This window comes from Protobothrops mucrosquamatus, unplaced genomic scaffold, assembly GCF_001527695.2.
Source record: "Protobothrops mucrosquamatus isolate PMUCROS unplaced genomic scaffold, P.Mucros_1.0 scaffold696, whole genome shotgun sequence".
Lineage (NCBI taxonomy): Eukaryota > Metazoa > Chordata > Lepidosauria > Squamata > Viperidae > Protobothrops > Protobothrops mucrosquamatus.
This window is the reverse complement of record NW_015386979.1, coordinates 203281-209280: the sequence shown is the minus strand read 5'-3', so window position 1 is coordinate 209280 and position 6000 is coordinate 203281. Positions and strand designations below refer to the sequence as shown.

Here is a 6000-nt window from a genome sequence, read left to right as displayed (position 1 = left end):
GGTTGTTTGCTTGTTGACATTTCATTACCCAATTAAGTAACATCAGTGCTCTGACAATGTTATCTTGTGCACTGATGATATTATCTAGTTGGGTAATGAAACAATTGCAAGTAAACAACAAAGGTCATAGACCAATCCTAAGCTACAGGTATTCTCTTCTACTGGAACAAAAGAGTTTCCTTGCCTTATAAGACACAGCTGTGTAAAAATATGGACAATGGATTACTACAGTGAACAGAGCAACTAACGTTTACCAACAAAATGATGATAAATCTGCTGTTGAGTTGAAAAGAAACTATTACTCTGATCATCACAACTAAAATTCCTTGCCAATGCTTTGCTCAAGAATTCTGAAGTTTTACATTACTATGCTCAGTTTTCAAGACTGACCATATATCAGGAGAACAATGCAGCCAAGGCTATTAGCATCTCCACAGAAATCAGTTATTTCTCATTTTCATTGGTGTGCAAAAAGACTGGGCTCTGAAGTCCCTAATACCTCAGGTAGCACAGGTGTTCTCTACTTGGAGCAGCTGGCATCTGCTAATTAAAAGCTCAAAGTAACATTTTTCCATCTTTTTGAAGAAATTTAAACAAGTTCCTCTGCAAGTTCATCCTACAGTTAATACTGTTTGACATACTGCATCATTTTTTTCTCCTTTCCCAATCAACAGAATTTCCAAGATAGTGAGATGATTAGGTTATAAGAAATATTAACTTTAAAAAAAAAAAAAAAAAGAGGTTCAAAAATGATAAGGAAATAATATACATGGAGCTTAATTTCAGAATATATATGGTAGATAATCTACTTTCTTTAAAAGTAAAATTAGTAGAAAATTAATACAAAAATAAAATTAATAAAATGTAAAGAATTTATTTAGCTCAGTTCATTAATAATTCACAACTTGCTGGATTTACATATTATGCAAAGTCACATATAATGGTTTTACCTATTAAAATGGCCAGCTTCACATAACATATTAAGCCAATACCAAACATACTATATTGTGGATTAGCATAATATATTAATCTAGCCATACACTTACTGGACAAAACAGCAACTACATTCAGATGTTTGCTTGAATGTGGTAAATATTATTTTTATCTCTAAACAAAGAAAAGAAGGCTCAATGGGTTGAGAGGATGGGGAAAACCAAGAAGATTATGTTGGATGGAGTTGATGCTGGGGAGGGGGAGGGAGAGGAGGAAGGGAAAAGGAGGAGAGGGAGGGGGAGGAGGAGAGGAATGAGATATTCAAAACATAAAAAAACACTGAAACAGTACACACACAAAGTAGAAACCAGGCAATTAACAAGGATAGAAAGCTACAGCATAAACTGTGTTATATTGACTAGCTTTAGCTATATGTTACTTCCCTTTCTTAGTTAATGCCTTTAATTTCTTTATTTCTTACTTCCTTTCCACAGTGTAGATAATGCCATTTTCCTAAAAAGAAACTAATAATTTATATGTAACATTAAAAAAAATGTTTTTTGAGGATTTGTTCAACCATCAGGGAACAGTTCTGCAAGATACAAAGAACCTGAAGATTATTCTTCCAATCTCTGCTTTTCTCTTTTAGGTTCTTTCGGCAGGTTCCTAGTTGTTAGGATACCTAAAATCATCTCAGCATGGTTCTTGAACCTTTACCATTAGTCTGGCTGCACAAATGGGAAAAAATGGGAAAAAACAGTCAAGAATGAAAGAGTTTCCTTCCTTTCTCCTCTTCGCAGGTATGCCCTGGGAGGCTCCTGTCCCAAGTTAAGTAACACTTTTCTATCACTGCAAAGGACAGTATTGTTTTATGCCAAGACTGCTCATTATATTCTCCATGGAATTATCCCATCTTTAAGAACTATGTATTTGGCAGCAAACAGCCTTACAAGAAAGAAAAATATGTGCAGATTTAACCATCTAGGTTTAACTGAGACTTGCCCTGTGTATGTCATGTGATCTCCCTGTTGATCATGAAAGATGCTCTACTACAACATCCTGACTAAAGGATTCTGAATACATCAAGGGATGAAGGTTTCTACATGGGTTTGAATATTACTGTAGTTCCGAGTTCCAAAATTTTACAGCTCTGTGCACATAGGTCGCACCTAAACCAATCACACTTTCATCTCCCAGGTCTGTTGTGATACAGAAAATGAACTGAAAAAGCATCAGACATAAATAAAAATATTTCCAGTACATTTTAACTGATGTTTCAAAATAAACTGTTTCTCTAAGAAAATAAGAGAAAATATTATCACAAAGAAATCAAAGCAGACTAAATATAAACAAAACCTTTCTACTTTATGAATTCTGATTTTATTCGAGAGCACACTATTACAAGGACTCTGATCTTTGTGAACTCTTGTTTTTATCAAGATTGCAAAGGAGGAAAAAGATCAGCATAATCTCCTGATCTATTCTTACACAATTTCAGAGTCCACCATGCCCCCTATGAACTTGATATTTTGCCAGTCGTGATAAGTCTGTTAAAGCTATCATTTTAAATTTAAATGATGAGAGGTTTCATTTGTTTTCCAAGCAGAGATGAAACCTTTTTCAAATATACTCCAGCTGCTGTGACCTTGGTCTATGACTTAAAAGTTCACATGAAATAATTTATTTTATCCCAAGAGACCTGTCAAGATTTCTCTTCTAAAATGCGTTTAGATTTGATGGCTTTGTGTAAAAGCCTAATATCTTTATACTAAGTAATATCATTTGAACTCTGAATAACAAAAATAAGACGAATTTAATATAAATTTAAAGGTGTAACACCAAATCTACAGGGATATTTTCAACAAATGTGTCAAACTTGAAAATAATTAGTAAATCATGCTGTCACTGTTAGAAAGGAAGTAGAGGTAACTTGCCATTGATGACAGTAACCATCATCCAGGATCCTGTCATTGGTTAAGAAGGATTTGAAGAAAATATGTTTCTCTTTTCTCTCTTTAAGCCCAAGAACATGAGCAACTATTTTCAGTCAATCAGATTCATAGAGTCATAGAACAAGCTCAGGCATAACACATGAAACAAGAAATATTAATATGCTTCACAATTCTTATATTGTAGATATGTGAAGCTATTCACATCCAAAATGAAAAAGGAACTTTGGCAAGAGTATGGAATTATTCCCTTCACATGTTGGCTCTACTTTAAAAAAAACTGTGCCTTTTCCTGGGCTCATAGGAGAGAACCCCATTAAACAAATGAATCAAAAAAACATTACACTTGTTCATTTATTTATTGGTGAAAATGATTCGAAGCTACCTATTTGTGTGTGGCAAAAATATGTGAACCCCTGTGGGCACGCGTGCCGTCGCCCCAGCCCCCCTTCCCACCAGCAGCTCCCCCAGAGAGTCACCCCCCCGGGCACGGCCCGCACACAGCAGCGCAGCCAAGGACATGACAGCCAGGGACAAGACTCCGCCCTCATGCCCTGTCGTGTGCAGATGATACTGTGGGGCATGGGTGGAGAGCGTGGCTGCCATGGCGCTGTTGGGCCGCCTGGGCAATCTGCTGCGGTGGGCCGTGAATGGCCCTGCGAGCGGGGCGGGGTTTGGGGCACTCGGTCTCTAAAAGGTTCGCCATCACTGCCTTAGTATTATCATTTCCTTTGAACATGAAATTAAAGTTGTTTTAATCAATGGGATGATAATCAGTACAAGTGTGGGAAAGGGTTACACAGCTATTTCCAAAGAACTGGACTCTACCATTATCAGACAGATGGTATACAAATTAAGGCAATTCAACTCCATTGTTACTCTCCTTAGGAGGAGTCAAGCAACCAAGATCAGACCAAGAGCAAGGTATGTAATACTCTGGATACTCTCAAAGAACCCTAGGGTAATGTCCAGCTTGTCCAGAAGGATACCATAGTCAATGATGTTGAAAGTTGTTGTGAGATCCAGGAAGGCCAGAATGGTTGCATCACTGCCCAGGGTCATTCACAAGCATATCCATGAATTGGACAGTGACTAGGAATGCTGCTATTTTGTTCCTAAGAATGCTTTCTCTAAGGCACATGACCTAGAATAAAGATGCTATTACTGGATAGAAAGAACTATAGGGGTCCTTGGTGCTCTCTGAGCTTGTTTTCTTGTAGACGTTTCATTGCCCTAACTAACTAACTAATATCATCAGTGCTAGTTTCTAGAAAGAACTCTAGAAACAATATTCTGAACACTTTCCTCACCTCACTTCCATTTTTTCATTCTACGTGAGATTTCTTTGTATATTTTTGACAGTTCAAAAGCCAAGGCCTGCCCTGTGATAGAATAATCTTAAGATTTTGGCTATGGAGATTCTCAATCGTCCACGTCACAGCTGTCCCAAAGATGCTTTTCCAAAAGCCAACTGATCTTTCTTGGGGGGGTTTCTTTGAAACCGTTTTGCTACTCATCCAAGAAGCTTCTTCAATTCATCAAAGACTGAACTGAAGAAGCTTCTTGGATGAGAAGCGAAATGTTTTCAAGGGAAAAAAAACCCAAGAAAGTCTAGTTGCCTTTTGGAAAAGCACCTTTGGAACTTAAGATTTTGGAAAAATCTAAGATTAAGAGAAGCAAAACAAAAACCAAATAGAATATATGTCTGATTGAAGTGTGCAAGGAATGTAAAATCTACATATTATTCTCCATAAGTTTCACTGCCCTATCCTAGACAAACTGATTTTTTTTCAATTGTGGGATTCATAATAGCCTATCTGCTGCAGTTACTGTTAATCCAGAAACCAGAGCAGATATGTAAATTTTGGGCAGGACTTTGAAGCAGAGGTCCAGGATTACACTGGATGGCAGTAAAGAGACACAGTGGGAACAAAAGACTTTTCACTACCATCTAATGATGGCAAAGATGTACTATAGTTGGAGTTTCTGAATGGAAATCCTAAATCCCTTCCCTACCTGGATGTCATCAATTTTAAAGGTAAATTTTAACTAGAATAGCAGAATGGCAGATCCAGATTCATTTTTCCCAGCTGGAACCTTATACAGGTAGTCCTTGATTTACAACAGTTCATTTAGTGACTATTCGAAGTTACAACTGCACTGAAAAAAATGTGACTTATAACCATTTTTCACACTTACGACCATTGCAGCATCCCCATGGTCACATGATGAAGATTCAGATGCTTAGCAACTGACCCATATTGCAGTCTCTCAAGGTCACGTAACCATCTTTGACAACCTTCTTACAAGCAAAATCAATGGAGAAGCTAGATGCACTTAACAACCAGGCTACTAACTTAAGAACTGCAGTGATTCACTTAACAACTGTGGCAAGAGAGGTCATAAAATGGGGCAAAACTCACTTAACAACTGTCCTGCTTAGCAACAGAAATTTGGGGCTTAATTGTGGTCATAACTCAAGGACTACCTGTACTTTCAGATTCTATCTCCCATCCCCAATTCTGGACAAAACAAAGCATACAGAGTATACAGTTTTGATCTGTGCACAACTTATCTATGCTTATCTTGTTCTGTCCAAGGAGTAGTTTGCTCATCCCTAAACCTGAGCATTATTTCCATTTTAAATTTACTGTATTTATCCTTCCCCAATAATTCTTCGTCTATAAAGCAAATCATCTCACATAAGAAGATAGGGGTTAGCTAGCTGCAAAGTTAGATCACTGGTTCTTTAGCTCACTTGATACCTGGAATTTTCCACAATTTTAGACCAAGAATATTTCTAACTGTAACTGGAAATGGACTGTAATTGGGATTTTCTATATGCACTATTCTGTAAAATTATGAAAGGACCATTATAACACAAAAGCCATATTGATATTACTATTACAATGGATCTAAGTTGGTAAAGGTAGCATCATCATTAACTATGGAAAGCTTTTGTGAGACAGTTATACATTAAATTCATTTTAATTAAGAGACATTATTTCAAACATTGTGGAGTTTTTGCTGGATATTATAAATCATCAGAATGGCTGCCAAACAAGTCAGACCTTTTCAAAACAGTCACCTTACCAATAATCTAAAAATGTTAACATCT

At 36.9% G+C, this 6000-nt stretch overlaps 1 protein-coding gene across 1 annotated transcript in view; it reads right to left on the bottom strand.

The window, feature by feature from the left end:
* Positions 1-6000, bottom strand: part of SLC10A7 (solute carrier family 10 member 7) — a 116164-nt gene that overhangs the window by 102608 nt on the left and 7556 nt on the right. The window lies entirely within an intron of this gene.